The sequence below is a fragment of the Symphalangus syndactylus genome, chromosome 19, assembly GCF_028878055.3.
Source record: "Symphalangus syndactylus isolate Jambi chromosome 19, NHGRI_mSymSyn1-v2.1_pri, whole genome shotgun sequence".
Lineage (NCBI taxonomy): Eukaryota > Metazoa > Chordata > Mammalia > Primates > Hylobatidae > Symphalangus > Symphalangus syndactylus.
The window spans coordinates 62383178-62403748 of record NC_072434.2 but is presented as its reverse complement, the minus strand read 5'-3'; the positions used below and the strand labels follow the sequence as shown (position 1 = coordinate 62403748).

Sequence of the window (20571 nt, the reverse complement as noted above, 5' to 3'; positions counted from 1 at the left end):
TTCACTCTTTACATCTCCAGGCTGAGAACTCTGCTTTGCTTGCCTTTTAATTGTAAATTTCATCTTTAAATCACTTCTCTCCTCTTGCTTCTTACTGTATGCAGTTAAAAGTAGCCAGGCAGCTCCTTCAATATTTGGGCAGAAATTTCTTCCACGAAATATCCTAGTTCACTGCTCAATTCCACCTTTCATAATGCCCTAAGACATACATACAATTCAGCCAAGTTCTTTGCAAATTTGTAACACAGATGGCCATTACTCTGGTTTCCAATAAGATATTTCTAATTTCTGGTCAAGGTGTGTTGACATATATTACCTGAATTTATTGCTGATGTATAATAACACTTTAACTCTAGAATAATATAGCTTTTGGCTGAGAAAACCAAAACTTCCCCCAAATTGTGACAAACTTGGTTCCCAAAGCCACTATTTTCAGTCATATAATTTTTCAGAGGTCTCGAAATTCTATTTAAGAGAATAAAAGAAAGTGCTCAGAGTACTTGATTATCTTGTTTCCTTTTTTTTTTTTTAAAGAAATTACTTGGCTGGGTGAGGTGGCTCATGCCTGTAATCCCAGCACTTTGGGAGGCCGAGATGGGCAGATCACAAGGTCAGGAGATCGAGAACATCCTGGGTAACACAGAGAAACCCTGTCTCTACTAAAAATACAAAAAATTAGCAGGGCGTGGTGGTGGGCGCCTGTAGTCCCAGCTACTCAGGAGGTTGAGGCAGGAGAATGTCATGGATCTGGGAGATGGAGCTTGCAGTGAGCCGAGATCATGCCATTGCACTCCAGCCTGGGCGACAGAGCGAGACTCCAACTCAAATAAATAAATAAATAAATACATAAATACATAAATAAATAAATAAATAAATAAATTACTTTTATGTTTTTATTGTGACTTTGTAGAAATACAGGAACTATTCCAATAAGGAAAGGATAAAATGTAAAGAGAATCACAATTAGAAGACTTAAAGGGGCATACACTTAACAACACACACACACACACACACACAAACACACACAGATATTCCTAATTTCTGTCTAAGACCTCATCAGAATGGCCTTTACTGTTTATATTTCTACCAACATTCTAATCACAACCACTTAAGTAATCCCTAAGAAGATTTAGGTACTTCCTACAGCTGGTCTTCTCAGCCCTCATAGAATTGTCCTTAAGGCTTCATTAGTGGTAATATGGACTTTTTCTAGTTCGCTTCTCCAGATTCTTCTAGCTTCTACCCATTATCCAGTTCCAAAGTCACTTTCACATTTTCAGATATTTGTTATAGCAGAAGCCCCACTTCCTGGTTCCAAATTCTGTATTAGTCAGGGTTCTTCAGAGAGCCAGAACCAGTAAGATGGAAAGAAAGAAAGAAAGATAGCTAGATAGATAGATAGATAGATAGATGATAGGTAGATAGATAGATAGATAAAGATAGATAGACAGGTGATTTATTAGGAGAATTGGCTCACATAATTGTGGAGGATGAGAAGTCCCTTGACAGGCTGTCTGCAAGCTGGCAACCCTGGGATGCTGATAGTGTGGCTCATTCCTAGTCCAGAAGCCTCAGAACCAGGATGCCAATGGTATAATTCTCAGTCTGCGGCTGGAAGACTGAGAATCCAGGAGGCTGCGGTATAAGGCCTGGCGTGCAAAGGCCAGAGAGCCTGGTCTTCTTCTATCTAAGGGCAGGAGAAGAGGAGGATTCCAGCTCCAGGAAAGAGAGAAGAAATTGCTCTTGCTGTTCTATCCAGGCCCTCAGCCATTTGGATAGTGCTCCATTGAGGGCAGACTTGCCTCATTCGGTCTATTGACCCACACTCCAGTCTCCTCTGGAAACACACTCACAGGCACACCCAGAAGTACTGCTTTACCAGTTCTCTAGGTATTTCTTAACCCCGTCTAGTTGACACATAAAATTCATCATCACATACTGATAAAAATTAAATATGTATTCGTTCTTTTTCTAAATATTACTATAAATGTATCCCTACGATATGCCAGTTTGTATTTGGTTCTTGAGATAGTAAAATAAATAATATTTGGGACCCACACTTAAGAATCTTCCAGTGTATATTAAAAATGCTTAGCATCATTAATTACGTAGAGGGACTCATTATTAATCAGGGAAATCAAATCAAAACCACACTGAGTGTGTTAGGCTGTTCTTCGCTTTGCTATAAAGGAATACCTGAGACTGGGTAATTTGTAATGAAAAGTTTAATTGGCTCATGGCTCTGCATGCTGTAGAAGCATGGCACCAGCATTTGCTTGGCTTCTGGGAAGCCATCGGGAAGCTTACAATCATGGCTGATGCTGAAAGGGAAACAGGCATCTCACATGGCAACAGTGGGGGCAAGAGGTAGGGGGATGTGCCACACACTTTTAAACAACCAGATCTCATGAGAATTCACTCACTACGGTTAGCACCAAGCCGTGAGGGATCCTCCCCCATGATCCAGTTACCCCTCACCAGACACCACCTACAACATTGGGGATTACAATTCAACATGAGATTTAGAGGGGACAACATTCAAACTATATCAATGAAATACCACTTCATGCTCACTGGGTTGACTCAAGTCACAAAGATGGAGAATAGCAAGTGTTGCCAAGGATGTGGAGAAATTAGAAACTTCATCCATTGCTGGTGGCATTGTAAAATAGTACAGACACTTGTACAGCAGTTTGGCAGTTCATAAAATGTTAAACGTGAAGTTGCCATATGATCTAGCAATTTTACCTCTAGGAATGTATACAAAAGAATTGAAAATGTATGCCCACATAAAACATGCACATATTTTTAATGAATTAATGATTTAGATAATTATTTGATTTGACATTGTGAATGTACATGGCAGCATTATTCATAGTAACCAAAAACAAGTGGAAACTACGCAAATGACCTTCAACCGATGAATGAATAAACAAAATGTGGTGTATCTATACAATGAAATATTATTTGTTCATAAAAAGAAATGACATGCTACAGCATGGATGACCCTTAAAAACATTAGTAAATGAAGTAAAAGAAGGCAGACACAAAAGCCCACATATTTTTATTTCATTCTAGAAAATGTCCAAAAGAGGCAAATCTATAAAGACAGAAAGTAAATTAGTGGTTGCTAGGACGGGGGGTGGGAGAGGGAGTGGGGAGTACATGATAATGGTATGAGGTTTCTTTTTGGGATGATGAAAATGGTCCAGAATTAAATTACAGTGATCGACACATAATGTTATGAATATACAAAACCTATTGAATTGCACTCTTTAAATGAATGAAATTTGTGATACATGAATTATATTTCAATAAATGTGTTATTCAAAAAAAAAGAAGAAATTCCCAGGATAATGCAACTTACTCTACTCATTCTGGTTGAGTAGAATGAGTCACATTATCCTGGGAATTCTACCATGCCATCCTTTAAGAAAGGGTGGGGAGAGGCTTCATGAAGGCGCTAACATCTACCCTAAATATGAGTAGGAATAAAGTTCATGCAAGGAGAAGGAAAGAACATCCAGGTAAAGGGAATGACACTAGCACTTTATAGATATTGAATAAATATTTTTAAATAAATTAGTGATTTTAGAGAATTATTTGATTTGACAGTCATGAGAACTTCCTCTTCAAGGGCCAAGAAAGTTAGGGACTTGCCCCAAAACTATGATGAAACTGGGATGGGAACCACTGCTTTTTGGCAGATTGCACAATAACAAAGTTATGATCTTATAAGTTTCCTTTGATATAAAACATCTAGCAATTTCTGGATTGATCTCTGATGAGATCTTAGAAGAACTCTTTGCTATTTCTTTTATCCTAGAACATGTCTACAAGATACATGTGTAAAGCATAGTAAAATATCAAGCAAATGCTAATCATCTCACATCGTATAAATAGGCAAGATTAAGTTGAATTTTTCCTTTTTAAACTTTTCAACCAACTTTTTTGGAATAGGGGACTATAGACTCATGTCTATAAATTCTATACATTTTCTAAATTATGGGTGATGTTTATAGAATTCACAACTAATCTTTTTCTATCCCTAGATTTAAAGAACATTTAAACAAGCTAAGTGTTCAAAATATGTTAAAATTAAATTTAAAAAGCACAGTTTGAATCCCAATAGGGTTTCAGCTATGGAAAAATTTAGTTAAACCAGTGAAGGTAGGAGATGGCAAATGGAGTTGAGTGCTACATAATTTAACTTTAAGAAAAACATAATTAACCAGCTTATCATTTTATACAACTGATCATTTATAATGAGAAGATATGGGGTAAAGGCCAGGCATGGTGGCTCATGCCTGTAATCTCAGCACTTTGGGAGGCTGAGGTGAGTGGATCCCCTGAGGTCAGGAGTTCGAGACCAGCCTGGCCAACATGGTGAAACCCTGTCTCTGCTAAAAATACAAAAATTAGCCAGGTGTAGTGGTGGGTGCCTGTAATCTCAGCTACTCGGGAGGCTGAGGCAGGAGAATCGCTTGAACCCAAGAGGCAGAGGTTGCAGATTGCGCCACTGCACTCCAGCCTGGGCAACAGAGCGATACTTTGTCTCAAAAAAAAGAAAAAGAAAAAAAAAGATTTGGGGTAGGATGATAACAAGAACCAATATGAGTGAAAAACATTTTGCCTAGGTGAAACTGTCAGTGGTTTGCAAAAGTGAAGAGAAGAGAATAGATGTCTAAGAGGGTGGGTTAGAGGTAATAGGATTTTGCCCTACTGTGGAAACTTAAACTAAAGATTGCAAAGTTTTTATGTGATATCGCCTTTGGAGTGATAACTGCCAACAGGAGTTGAACGGTGGCGAGGTCAGTATAGATTTTTTCTAGGTCTCCCTGTTGCCATTTCCTGTTATGAGAGTTGTCATCTTCAAATCACTTACATACATTCAGCTATTTTACTGCATTGGTATATAGCAAAAACATTGGGTAGGAATATTTATTTAGTTTGAAAAATTTTCCATTTTAATGTATACCAGGTTGGGAAATGCTCTGAACACTGTTTAAAAATTCTTTCTTTAAAAATAGGTTAATAACCTGCAAGTAATTTTTTTCAAAGGCTTGGATAAGTGTATTTTATGTTTCCTTTAATGAATAGAAAAGTACTTTTGTTTAAAAGACTTTCATTTACTCTATTGTACATTTTTCATCTGATGGAGAGAAAAATCAATTATTTTAAGAGTTAAGTTCTTTCTGTCAGTTCATTTAAGTAAATCCTTCTAAGTTAAATGACCATCAGTATTTTTTTCTTATTTATCAACTCCAAGAAAAGTGCTATAACGTACAGAAGTGGAATATAATTTGCTGTTGAGGAAATGGCATTGATTTTTCTGTCTGTTAAAGACTGCTAGTTAGAAAACAAGAATAATATTTAACTTCTACTTCGAAAAATTTTCTTGGTAAGAATTATTCTGGAGTCAGAAAAGAAGGCAGCTAGTCCCATATCCTCTAAAACCAGCTTATGCCTGAATGTTAAATGCTCAGGTAGAAATAGAGAAAGGATGTTACATATGGAATAATTATAACCAAAATGTTTTACAATTTTATATGCATAATGTTTTTTGCAATGTATAAAAGACTTTTACATACGTGACATAATTTAATTACTAATACATGAATTTTATGTAATCTGGCATTGGATGGCTAAAAGAAAAGACTGCTTTCAAATTGCAAATTGAATTATAAAATACATCTTAAGGTTTGCTGGATTTGATCAAAACACATAATGTACCTATATCTGTTTTATTTCTTTAAGTGCTAACATCTGATTAGATGTCCACAGAACTGTCAAAATACATAAACCATCAAAGTGTAAAAACTAGCAAAATATATAAACTTTTCAAGGGCCAGGAGGATTTCTTTTCATTGTTGATTTTTTCTATTGAGGTCCAGATATTAAAATGATATCAATAGCAACTATTTTGTGTGTTGTTTCCCCAAAGGAGTTAAATAATAAAGACATATTTGCTGGTCACTTAAGGGGCTCCAAATGGGTTCCCTTGATCCCCACTTGGATTCAGAGCTAACTGAAAGAGAAACAAAAGAGCAAGGCACAAGGAGTTTTGGGAGAATGTGGCTTGGTTGTGTAGCAACAATGGGACCCCTAATGCCCTCACTCAGCCACTGCGTAAACTGTGGTCTTCAGGACCCCTTCACACGGACAGAACCTGTGGCAGTAACCACAATGGCACAGAGGAGCAGAGATGAGAAAGAACAGGGAGTGAAAAGAGATAGGCTATCAAGTCCTCTTTCTCGTCTAAAACTCACCAATCTGATCATTTGGAGGAGTGAGTGAGGTAACAGAGCCCAGCGGGGCTAAAAAGTTGTCCCATCATGTTAAAGTCCCTCCACTTAGAAACTCAAAACATGGGGATAACTACTGTCAACAAATAACAGAAAATAATGCATAATTACAATATTTATTTAATATCTAATGTTGCATTATAAGACATGTCTTCAAAAATAATTTTTAGAGGGAATTTGTCCAATACTTGTAAAGTATTTGATTGAGTATACCTGTAAAAAATGAGATTTGGTTAAGGATTTATCCTTTTAAAACCCAGATCTAAGAGAAACATCTCCCTGATTATTTCTTTCATTACAAATTATTCCAAGTCAAGAAAGATTTAACATAGTTTGAAAATGTGTATTCAAATATTCATAATAGAGCTGAAATCTATAATACCACCAATAAATTTTTAGTTTAAAAATTATAACCTTTAAATATATGTTATATGGCAGATAATAATAGCAATGGTCAAAATAATATGACCAATATTGATTGAGTACATATGATATTACAAGTATTATATTAGGTAAATTCATGGTCTCATTAAAACACAACTGCCTTGTGAGGTAAGTACTATTACTATTTGCATTTGAGAAATGTCTACTTGGCTTGAAAATTCCATATGAAGTATGTGAATGAGACTCTATTTGTGCTGTTTTTCCCTTTCACTAAAAAGAGAGACAAATATAAGCCCTGTCTTTTATGCTAGTAAATAAAACCAATATCAGTTTTCCACAGGTTAGCTCTTACAATTGTGCTAGTCAGGGATAGGAAAGCTATCATATGCCCACAGAGATGCAGGCATTGAAGAACATAAATAATTAGTTCAGAGAACCTACATGTACGTTTAGGAATTATCAGTAAGAAAATAATCAGAATGACCTGGATTCAAGTCTCACCAGTCCTCTTTTCTAGCTGTGTACCTTAATTCCTTGAAGATTTGGTCTAATAATCTCGAAAATGGAAATAATAAATGGTACTACCTCACAAGGTGTTGTGAGAATCAAATAAGATATTAAAGCGACCTAAAGCGAATTGCCTATGTAGACACAGCCTTTTCCTCCCCTGTATGTTGCTGGGCTGCTGCTTCTTTCTCCAGCTCAGCCCTTTGTGCTTTTGGGCACATTCCTCCCCAAAACTGGCTTCCTCCTTGGTAAGGGTACTGGGCGTAATCTTTACCTGCCAGTTATAATGATATCTGCGTCAGATGCCATTCCCTCCATCTCTGTGGTCACATCATGTCTCCCGCGGGTTGCTGTCTGCATTGACTATGAAATACTTACTTTTGATATAGCAAATACATATGAAACAAAAAAGAGGGAAAATATTCAATTTTGGGGTCAAGCTTAGGAAAAAACCACTTTTTCTTGCAAAAGTCAAAGGACTTGGAAAGGATATCTGTTATCAAAATGAGATGATTTGCTTTAGAAATACATATTTTTAACTAAAATGCATATATTAAAGAAAGCTCATGACATTCAAATCCTTAAAGATCCAAGACTTTGGATTTTGTTGTGAAAATGTCTTCTTAAGACATGGCTTTGATCAAGCTTTCTTGGATTCAGTTCCAGTCCATTTAGGTAGTTGTTGAATTTTATTTGGAAATGAAATCGGAAACCCACACTAATAATTGGGGACTGACATCTGAAAGATCAGACATGAACTGGAATCAGCTTTTATCAAGACACTGAAGCAGACGTAGCCATTATGTCTATCCTCTTTGAAACTTAAAATGCTTGTGTTGAAGGAACATTAGAGATTAGGTGGCTCAGAGATTCCCCTCCATCATTTGAATATCAGACACTTGACATTTGACATTTGAACAACAGACATTTGAATATCAGACACTACTATAAAGACACATGCACACGTATGTTTATTGTGGCACTACTCACAATAGCAAAGACTTCGAACCAACCCAAATATCCATCAGTGATGGACTGGATAAAGAAAATGTGGCACATATACACCATGGAATACTATGAAGCCACAAAAATATAAGTTCATGTCCTTTGCGGGGAAATGGATGAAGCTGGAAGCTATCATTCTCAGCAAACACAAGAACAGAAAACCAAACACCGCATGTTCTCACTCATAAGTGGGAATTAAACAATGAGAAGACATGAACACAGGGAGAGGAATATCACATACTGGGGCTTGTCGGGGGGTGGGAGCTAGGGGAGGGATACCATTAGGAGATATACCTAATGTAGATGATGGGTTGATGGGTGCAGCAAACCACCATGGCACGTGTATACCTATGTAACAAGCCTGCATGTTGTGCACATGTACCCCAGAACTTAAAGTATAATAATAATTAAAAAAACACATTACTTGGACTTAGCTTAAGTGAGTGGGTGGGAGAAGCAGATACTAATTTCTAGATCTTAAGTTCTGTAAGAGAGCTGGTCACCAAACTTGCTGCATAAAATACAAATCCTGCAAAAAGACTTCTAGCCTGTCTACCTCTGCTGGAGAGTCTGAATGAATTTTTTCACCAGGGTTGAATGTGTTGCTTATTTCTTCTCTTTCCATGATGGCTCATCTCCTCCTCTTCTACTGCAATGCTTCATCAACTCACTTCATTGCAACAAGATGAATCTCAGTGTCCTAAGGTGTATGAAGAGAGGTGACTTCCTTTTTACACAATTGAACATAATCTTTATTTCAAGCTTTCATTCTACCAGAGCGTAGAAACCCAATGTCAGGCCACTGAGAAGTGCTTCTGAGGCTGTTTGTAAAACCAAGACACTGAGGTGGAGATGAGCATTGGATTCTGACTGGGCATCGTTTGCTCCCTCAGAATTCCTCATTCCTGTGATCTATGGGCACCCCGTCCTCCACCTCTGCCCACCGTAGTCCACTTCAATAGTTTTTGGTAAGATCACTAATGCTCTCCATTGCCAAATACAGGGTACATTTTTCATTGTCACCTTACTAAGATACCCATTGGCGTTTGACCTATTTTCTCCTTAAGGCACTTATTTTCCTTAGCTTCCTCAGATAGTTTTCCTCTGCTATTTCCTGCCATTTTTTTCTTTTTAAAAGTCCATCTCTGTGTCTTTTAGGGGCACTTCTGTTTCTTAGTTCTCTCCTCTCTCTATATATTCTTCCTAGGTGATGTCTTTCATTTCCATTGCTTCAAATACAACCCAATTCAGATGACTTAGCATTTATATCTTCAGGCCAGAGAGAGTGTCTCAATTTATAACTGTATATTTGATGACAAACATTACATCTCTACTTAGATGTCTCAAAGACACTTCTAAGAACAAACCCAAAAGTAAATTCAGGGTCATTGTCTCCACAAAACATGTTCCTCTTTGAGTTTTTCTGCTCAGCATGTAGTATATTTTTGCTATCTCTCTATTTCACTTCTTCCCCTATACATCAAATATAATGCCTATCCTCCAAATGTATCTTAAATCCACCTACATCCTTACAATCTCCACTAATGACATGGACCCCCGCACTGACTTCTTATGTGATTACCTTGTAATCACTCTTGCCTTCCTCCAATTCCTTCTCTACAGAGTAACCAGAGTGACCTCTTAAAAATGACCTGAATCCCATTATACCCTTCCAAAAATACTTCAGAAGGCTTGTGATTGCCCTTATAATAAAGTATCTAATATTGAAGGTACCCTACAAGGACTTACGTGAGGTCCTTCCCAATTGCCTCTCCTGCATCATCATCCTGCATCACTGCTCTCCCAAACATCGTGGGCAAGATACATTTTCTCAATTGGTGCAGCCAAATATCTCAGATTTTTGGTACTTTCCTTAGAATGTGCAGGTTTCCTCTACTGTAATGGTCTGCAGCCTCCTGTTCACCTGGATAATCCTATACATCTGGACACTCCTACCCATACTTTGCCTTACTTAGGGCAAAATCTTCCTCAAATTCTCAAACAACTATACCCTTATTTTATATTCTCACAGTAGCATAAGTAGTCCATTGGTTTAATGTCTATCTTATTCATTACTGTATACTCAGCCCCTAGCACAGTGCCTGGCAAACAGTCGATATTTGATAAGCAATTACTGAATTTGAAAAATACAGCCTTTATTAGTTTCTTACAGCTGTCATAACAAACTTGGTGGCTTAAAACAATAGAAATTTATTCTCTCGCAGTTCTAGATTCTAGAAGTTCAAAGTCAAGGTCTCAGCAGGGTCATGCTCCAACTGAAGGCTCCAGGGAAGACACCTTCCTTGCCTCCTCCAGCTTGTGGTGACCCTGTGCATTTCTCAGCTTGTGGTGGCATAACTCCTATCTCTGTCTTCATCTTCATATGGCTGTCTCCTCCTTGTGTCTCTCTGTGTCCTCTCTTTTTATAAGGCCCTGCCATTGGATTTAGGGCCCACACTATGTCCGGGATGATTTCATTTTGAGATTGCTAATTAATTATATCTGCAAAAGACCCTATTTCCAAAGAAGTCACATTCTAAGGTTGCAGGTGGACATGAATATTGGGGATACTATTTATCTCTCTATGCATCTCATCTCCCAATACCTCTTGCTGTTTCCGTTTTCCTTCCTCCTTCCCCCTTATCAGCTGGAGTTCATTAGAAAAGCTGGCTTCATCATTAACATTTATAGCAGGATCTTTCTCAGCTGCTCAATTAGAGCTTAATTCCCAAGATCAAAATAACACCTTAGGGGGCAAAAGTCCTCCGTGATTATTTTTATCGGTGAAACAAGAAATATCTTTAGAAAATATAGTCCAGAGAAGGGAAAGAATTATTTAGCTTCCAAGAGACTGAAAAAATGACACACATTACTCTTACTATATGTGCCTTGCTTCCAAACAAGAAGTGAACTTAAACATTAATATTGACTTATGTATAAACATGGAAAAAAAGGAAGTGTACAGTTTTTGAAATCCACAATCATGTAATCAACTGTGAAGAGTGAAGGGTATAAAAATTCTTACCTGGCCCAAAACAAGCATGTGCACTGCCAAATGCTCGCTTTTCAAATATGCTTGGAAAGGACACTATGACATGGATCTTCTCATTCATAAAAAGACCCAGTCAGAAGCACTCAGGGCACCACACTCTTTAGGTAACCCCAAATCTCTGTTTCCAACCTACTACCTGAGAAATATAAGGTAATGATTTTCATGTTTCTAGTGTATGGTTATATTTTCTAGCATATTTCACACTCTGCATGCCCCCAGCCCTTGCCCTGCCACCCTTCCACCATTGCTGGTCATGAGTAACTTAAAGAAAGAGGTAACACCCAGTGCAGGTGAGCAGATGATGAAACTTGCATTAAACTTCTTCCACTTTTGTGTTCTGGTGACAATATAAATGAGTACAAATCATTTGTAAAGTTATTTCAGGATATATTTTTAAAAATATAAAATTAATTGTTTAGGCCTAGAATAAGTAAGAGATTTATATTTATTGAGCATGGCCAGGTCTAGTGTCTGACAGTGGGCAGACAGAAGTCAATAAGGAATGGTTCCTGCCATCGAGGAGCTCAAGTTTCATAGGGGAGACAGACATATAAATAAATAATTATGAAACAGAGGAAAATGTTAAATAATAGAACTCCGCTCTTGGTTCAGAAATAGTACCCCCTAAACCCACAAACAATAACAAAAAAAAAAGCAATGTGTTTAATCTGTTTGTGTACAAAGGCGGGAAAGGTTTCCCAGAATAGGCATCTGAACAGTTTTAAAGGATGAATGGGGATTTTTCCAGACACTTAGTCTTGGGGTGTCGTTGGGAGAACCAGGTGAAGGGAGGGAAGGAGCAGCAATGTTGAGAAAGGAAATAGATGTGCAGGAAATAGGAATAACAGGGATTGTCCTGGGAACTATAAAGTATTTGATAATGTTGGGACATAAAGTTAGTTGGGTGACCAGAGAATTGACTCTAGACCTAAAAGGCTAGATAGGAAGGTCTTATGCACCATGCTAAGGACCATGGTCTTAGACCAGTGAAGATTTGTTGAAGAGATTTAAGCAGCATGTGGTGGTGGTGGTGGGGTGGGGGAGATCTGATCATATCTTCATATATATTCATTAATCCCATTCCTATACTATTTCAATACATATTTATTCCTAATAATAAAATAAAATACATTTTTCTTCCAGACACAAAAATCGTTTATTATATTTTGCACATCAAATTAGAAAAATATTATGTCACACTTAAAGCATAATAAAGGATTTTGTAACCACGTGGCAAAAATGATATATTTTAAGCATGCCTTAGTATAAATAAAATGAGATGCAGTTATAAACTGTGAAGTTATTCTTTTATTTAATTCCCTGATTTTCTATTGAAATTCTGATGGCCTATAAATAAATGTCATAGTGAACATAAAATGTTTAACAAAAATTAAAATATATAATATTTATGAATTGCATTTGTTACTAGCATTTTTTTAAAAAAGAAAACATGAAATTCACCTTTTTAAAGAAAATTCTTAATTGTTACCACATTCTCATCCAGCAAAATATATTCAAACTTTTTCTCTTGTTGTTGGTACCAAAGAGTGCTCATTGTCCTCTAAGTGACTGAACCTATCAGCCCAGGAAAAATAAGTGAGTATAAATCACAAAGTTCAATTCCTTTCATTTGTACGCTGCTTTGGAATTTGTAAAGGCCTTTAACATAACTTATTAAAGCATGTGTCTGACACACAGGTATAATCCTTTGAGTGAACTGTTTGTTACAAGAGTTTAGTTCTTGCCTGGGAAGTTCAGAGTATTTGGTTATTCAGGAACAGAATTTAGTTTGTCTGGGTTCAGTCTTCGAAGCAGAGTCAAGTGCTGAAACTGCTGACAGTACAACTCTTCTCAACGTATATGCAGTATCTGAATTCTCCATGTAAGAACAACTCCGTATTCTACGATTCTGTATGGCTTAGAGAAGATACTAATGCTCAGACTACCAGGAAAATTGTCATGTCATAATGGATTTGGGTTTTAAACAGTAGTTCACGTGAACCAACTACAATAAGAAGTCTGGTTCAATACTTAAAGATCTATAACTAAATTCTTCCAATAAGGGCTTATTGGCTGCCTATTAATATCCAGCCCTGTGTTTAATGCTGGGGGGAATCAAAAGAGATGTAAGAAACTCTATAAATTTATCGAAAATTAATGTGTACTTACACTGAGTAAATTGAATGATATGTAAATTATACCTCAATAAAGCTGTTAAAGAATAAGGAGGAGGAAGACAGGGAAGGGAAGGGCAGAGAAAAGGAAAGAGATGAATCAATTTACCCAACTGCTGCAGAGGGGATTCTAAAAGGACAAGGCAGGATGGAATAGAGTCACTTTTACCAAACTGTAATTATTAATTGGTGGCTTTTCCATGTTGCCTTATCATGTAATGTCTGTATTTTAAATTATTAAATGGTTCTCTATTTTTGGCTGTTTTTTTAGTCTAAAAGCTTTATGTTCTCTTTAAACCAGCTCATCTTTTTGTGTGTACCCAAATAAATTAAACAGTAGAAAGCAAAAAAGATGTAAGAGATGTCTTTGCCCTCCAGGAGCTTACAATGTATGTAAATTACTGGCTGCCTACTAGTGCCCAGCACTGTTTTTAGAGCTGCGAGGGAATTAAAAGAGATGTAAGATAGAAAGAATAACTAAGATTTAGTATTTGATAGCACAACTGGGTGACTCTAGTCAATAATGACTTAATTGTACATTTTAAAATAACTAAGAGAGTATATATAATTGGATTGTCTGCAACACAAGGAAAGGATGAATACCTGAGGTGATGGATACACCATTTACCCTAATGTGATTAATATGCACTGTACGCCTGTGTCAAAATATCTCACATATCCCATAAATATTTACACCTACTACTTACCCACAAAAACTAGAAATTAAAAAAGAGAGATGTAGTAAACACTAGGGAAGATAATATATGTAAATATAGCAAGTCTTCAATGTCATCATTAAGTTCTTAGAAGCTGTAACTTTAAGCGAAACTTTGTATAACAAAACCAACTTTACCATAGGTGAATTGACATAAACAAGAGTTAAGTTCCCACGGCATATCTGTGATCACAAAACATAACCAAACATTTAAATAAAGACCAAAATAATATTAAACTTTTAAGTACATGTGAGATATATATACATTTAAGAATGATGACTACAACAAGTAAGATAATTATTTACCCAATTTTTGGTGAATCAGTAAATGGCTACCATCGTTGTGGTTGTAGGTTAAATCAAGCAATAAACGTTTGCATAGCAAAAATTATAAGGAGCACTTCCTATCACCAAGCAGTTCAAAAACAATCACAAATAGGACAGACTCACTGAGCAATTTCGTACTGCATCATTTACTGGCTTGCATTTGTGTGATTATTGTAGAGTTGAAGAATATTTATTTGACAATAATTTGTATCCATTCATTTTCCAACCTGCTTATTCCAGTTCAGGGTTGAGGGTGGTCAGGTCCCATCTGGGCAGCTCGGGGCACCAGGTGGGAACCCACCATGGATAGACCACCATCCCATCACAGGGCGCCCTCAGACACCCACACTCACTCACACTGGGACTAGGAGGACACTCCTATTCACCTAATGGGAGGAAACCAGAGTACCTCGAGAAAACCCACGCAGACATGGGGAAAATGTGCAACTCCACACAGACAGTGGCCTTGCCAGGAAGCAATTTTTTTGTCACCCGTGTTATAGCAAAACGACATTCAACAAAATGGCATTATTTGAGGACCTATCCAGGCAAAGAAAATTTTATAACAAATCAAATCTTATACAGTTAAGTGCTATAGTTAATGAGCAGAAAATAAACATAAATTAAGGGAAAAGTGACATTAATATGGGCTAAATTTGTGAGGAGAGTAAGTCACAGAGAAATTGGGACTTGAGCTGGACATTGCAGAATGGACAAGATTTGAAAAGTGAAAGAAATGAATTTTATCCAACATCCATCATTTATTGTGTCCTTCTTATATGCTAAACACATTATAGGCAATTCACATACAAGTGTCATGTATTATCTTATTTAAATTCCATAGTGATCATTTAAAGAAGTAGTACTCAGTTTACACATGAGGAAATCAGACCTCATACATGTTGATGGACATGACCAGTGTCACACAAGTTGTACTGCCGGATTTCAAATCCATGCCTGTTTGATGACAAAGGCAATGTTTCTTCTGGAGGAAAGAATATTTTAGATAGGAGAAACAGTGTGAGTCGGGGCATGAAGTCACGTGCATGGTGTGTGAGGAGCCTGTGCCGCTGTGAATAGAAGATTCTTGAAAAATAATTCACCCTCTGTCTCCACAGAATTATAATCTACTTATGATAGCATATCTATCCACAGAAAGAAAAGAGGTATTTACTATTAGAAGAGAGAGAAGACTTGGATCCCAGGGACTTCTACTACCAGCCAATTGGATGATTTAAGACTATGTGGTTATTTTTAGCAGGACTATATTCTTTAATACAACTGTATTTTTCTTTGTCTCTGCAATGGAGTTGTTTCTAAGTATTATGACTCTACTAGTCTACTACAATTATTTCATTATTCCATAAGCCAACTTGAGCATATGTAGGGAGAAAAGAGGTAAGAACTCCCCACCCTCTACACACATACACACATGGCTATTGGAGGGCATGAAAAGTAGGATGAGAGCATCTTCTTTTTTTTTCACGACAGTGAAAATTTATAGAAATCTGTAGAAATTATTACATATTAGACAATGAGTGCTAGACTGACAATATTATTGTTGACCCTTAAAGCAGAATGGAATTCTATGGACTCACACCATAATTTATGTAAATCAAGCTCCCAATAACAGATGAATGGATAAAGAAAATGTGGTATATATACACCAAACTACTCAGCCATAAAAAAGAGTGAAACTGTCATTTGTGATGACATGAATGAAACTGAAGGCCATGATATTATCAGTAAATTAAATGAGCCAGACACAGAAAGGCAAATACTGCATGATCTCACTCATATGTAGAATCTAAAAAGGAAGTTGATAAAGAATCAGAGAATAGAATAGTGGTTACTAGTCTAGGGTAGGGCAGTGGGGAGGGAAGGATGGGGAGAGGTTGGTCAACAGGTACAAAATTACGGTTAGATAGGCAGACTAAATTCTGGTGTTCTATTGCACATTCAGGTGACTATGGTTAACAGTAAAATATTTTATATTATAAAATAACTAGAAGAGAGGCTTTTGAAGGCTATCAACACAAAGATATGATAAATGCATGAGGTGTGGGATATACTAACTACTCTGGCTGGATTATTCTAAAACATAGATATGTATCAAAATATTAAGTTGTACCCTATAAATATGTGCAATTATAATGTGTCAAATAAATACACAAACAATTTTTAAAATATATTTTTACACTTAATTTGGAGTTTAAAATGGTACATGCTTTATTATAAAGTTTAGAAAGTATCAGAAGACATTAAGAAGAAAATAATAATTACCCCAAGTTTTATTACCCATAAAGGGGAAGGGGAAGCAAACACATAGTTCTTCACATGGCAACAGCAAGGAGAAGTGAGAGTGAAGTGGGGGAAGGCTCCTTAGAAAACCATTGTATCTCCTTAGAACTCACTCACTTTCTGGAGAATAACATGGAGGTAACTGCCCCCATGATTCAATTACCTCTCACCAGGTCCCTCCCAAGACACCTGGGGATCACTGGAACTACAATTCAAGATGAGATTTGGGTGGAGACACAGCCAAACCATATCAATATTATATATAAATATATTATATAAATGTATTTAACATTTATATTATATAAAATTTAATATATAAATGTACTATATCAAAGCATATATTTAAATATATATTATATATTTATATGTATAATATATTATATATTTAAGTTTCAAATTTTTGCTTGTGTAACTCTGAATATATATCATTTTACTGAAATAATTTTGCACATCTTTAACTGTTTCTTTAGGAAAAATTCCTGATGTGTAATTGCTGGGCTAAAGGGAATGTATTATGTTTAAGGCTCTTCATTCATACTTCAAAATTACATATTAGATAGCTTATATTAGTTTAAACTCCAACCAACAGTTTTTGAGAGTGCAGTTTCTACATGTCAACTCCCAGCCCCATTCCTCACAACCATGGTTACTATATCATTAAATTGTGCATATATACTTGCTAATTTGCTATGTGAAAAATGACGTTAATTTCATTGTAATCAGATTGACATTTTATGCTTAATTGATAGTTTGTATTTCTTCTTCTGCAAATTACTTTAAAAATATTGCTATTTTTTCATTGATTTATAAGATTCTCTCTTTGCATCAATAACATAAATTTTGTCATATATGTTGTAAATGCTTTTTCTAATTTTCATGGGTTCTTTAATATCAAGTTTCAAGGTTTATGTAACGTAATATAGCAATATTTGCCTCATGGCATCTTCCCTTCTTATATTTTAAATTTCTGTAGAGACAGGGTCTTGCTTTGATGTTCAGTCTGGAGTGAGTGGTGTGATCCTAGTTCACTGTAAACTAGAACTCTTGAGCTCAACCCATCCTTCCACCTCAGCCTCCCAAAAGTAGCTAGGACTACAGACACGTGCCACCATGCACTGATTTTGAAATTTTTTGTGGAGATTGGGTCTTGCTTTGTTGCCTAGGCTTATCTTGAACTCCTGGACTCAAGCAATCCTCCCACTTTGGCCTCCTAAAGTGCTAAGATTACAGGTATGAACCATGATGCCCAGCTGGCATCTTGCTCTATTTAATGTTAGAAATGTCTGCAATGCAGATGGTTTTATTTTTTATATTTAATTATTTAATCTATTTTATTTTAATTTTGTTATATAGTATGAGGTAAATATATTCTCTTTTTTGCCCAAGTAATTAATCAATTGTCCCAGAATCATTTAAAAATAATCCAGATTTTTACTCATTGATTTAAAACCACCAGTACTTAAGTATGTTTCTGGTCTTTCATTTCTGTGTCATTTCATTCATCTTTATGCCAGTTGTATCTCTGTTAATTAATTAGCACTGCATTGCAATTTTACTATCTTTAACAGTTTTCTCTGTTATTATTTGAAAAATAAATTATTCTAGATGAACTGTGAAATCATTACACAGATTAAACATTTACATTGTACAAATACATTATTTCTCCCTTTCTTCATTATATAAAAGGCAGCACAACTCTTATTTTTACACTATTCAGTCTCCCAGGAATGAAGTCTCTCTATAAAAATATTCCTTCATGTCCTTCATGTCCATCATTATAGTCTTGTATGTTACATATGCAGTACAAAACATATAGGTCCTATACATTTCTTATAAAGTTTATTCTAATATATGTATTTTAATTAATATTTCAAATGACTGCTTTTTCTAACTATATGTATATAGTACTTATTTTACTAGTAGTCAACTGAATAAATTTACCAAATCTTACTAGTTCTAATTGTCTGTTATTGGGTTTTCTGAATTTTCTGGTAGATGACTATAGTTTTTACATCTTTTAAATTAGTTTTTTCTTATTTCTGCCTTATCATCTATTGACTAGAACTCCTTGAACAATTTCAAATAATAGTAATCAGTTTGTGTTCATGCCTTTATTCTAACTCTCATAGGAGTACCTCCAGGAATAATAAGCTATGATTTGTTGAGCTTTTAGTTTTGGGCTGTCACAGATTGCTTAATGTAATCATAGAAACCTCTTTTAGGTAGGTTCAATTATTGTCCCCATTTTATAGGTGAACAAACTGAGTTTCATAAGTTAATTTGCACAAGATCAAATAGCCACAAAGCTACTGTTGAACCCAAAGGAGACTAAATATTGAGTAGAGTTGCTTAACCACTTTGGTGTCTCATCATGAAATATTATTTTGATTGATAGTTTAAAATAGTTATTCCCATTTAATCTAATATCTTTGTATTAATATTCCTCAATTTTTTTTAATTTTAAATTTATAGTGAATTTTATATTCCTTTTTCATCTATTGAGCTATCTTTTTTGCCCATTGAGCCATCCTTGCATTCCTAGAATAAAATTATTTGACCATAACATATTATTCTTTTAATATGTAGATGTTATGATTTGCCTAAATTACTTTATAAGTTATCTGTATCTCTACTATTTTTTTCTGCTTGTCCAATTAAGAAAGAGATAGTGAAATCTTTCAATTTATTGGAGATTAAATTTTTTCTTCTTCAAATAGGAATGCTTTTACACTATTGGTGGGAGTGTAAATTAGTTCAACCATTGTGGAAGACAGTATGGCAATTCCTCAAGGATCTGGAACCAGAAATACTATTTGACCCAGTGATCCCATTACTGGGTACATACCCAAAGGATTATAAAGCATTCTACTATTGACACATGCACACATATGTTTATCGAGAACTGTTCACAATAGCAAAGAATTGGAAGCAACCCAAATGCACATCAGTGATAGACTGGATAAAGAAAATGTGGCACACATACACCATGGAATACTATGCAGCCATAAAAAAGGATGAGTTCATGTCCTTTGCAGGGACATGGATGAAGCTGGAAACCATCATTCTCAGCAAACTAACATAGGAACAGAAATCAAACACCACATATTCTCACTCATAAGTGGGAGTTGAATGATGAGAACACATGGACACAGGGAGGGGAACATCACACACTGGGGCCTGTTGGGGGATGGGATGCTAGAGGAGGGATAGCATTAGGAGAAATACCTAATGTAGATGACAGGTTGATGGGTGCAGCAAACCACCATGATACGTGTATACCTATGTAACAAGCCTACACGTTCTGCACTTGTATCCCAGGACTTAAAGTATAATAAAAAAAATTCTCCTTCAGGTTTTATAAATTTTTACTTTTTTTGTTTTGAGTCTATTTTAATAGAAATATACAAGTTTAAAACTGTTATGTCTCTCTGGTTACCTAACCTCATATAATTAAGTAGTTGAGTCTTATACTGCTTGTCTCAGAGTCTACTTTGTCTGACAATCATATAGCAAAACTAGCTTATTTTTTATTTTGAATGATATAATTTTCCTTCTTTTTACTTTTATTCTTCTTTGTATTGTATTATTTTTAGTGTACCCTTTGTAAACAGCATATAACAGGATATTTTTGTCTAATCTGAGAATATATCTTAATGAGTTTAATCCCTTTAAATTTATTAAAATGTATTATATAGTTGGATATAGCTTGAATTTTGCTACCATATATATCTTGCACTTTACAAAACCTCAGGACACTTAACTCCAACATTTCCCTTTTGAATTAAGACTATTGCTAACAAT

The 20571-nt window shown here is 35.7% G+C and overlaps 1 non-coding gene across 1 annotated transcript; it reads left to right on the top strand.

The window, feature by feature from the left end:
* The first annotated feature begins 290 nt into the window (after positions 1-290).
* LOC129459079 (small nucleolar RNA SNORD45) lies at positions 291-373 on the top strand. Its single transcript, XR_008649887.1, has one exon. It is a non-coding gene; the product is annotated as a small nucleolar RNA SNORD45 (small nucleolar RNA).
* Positions 374-20571: the final 20198 nt, after the last annotated feature.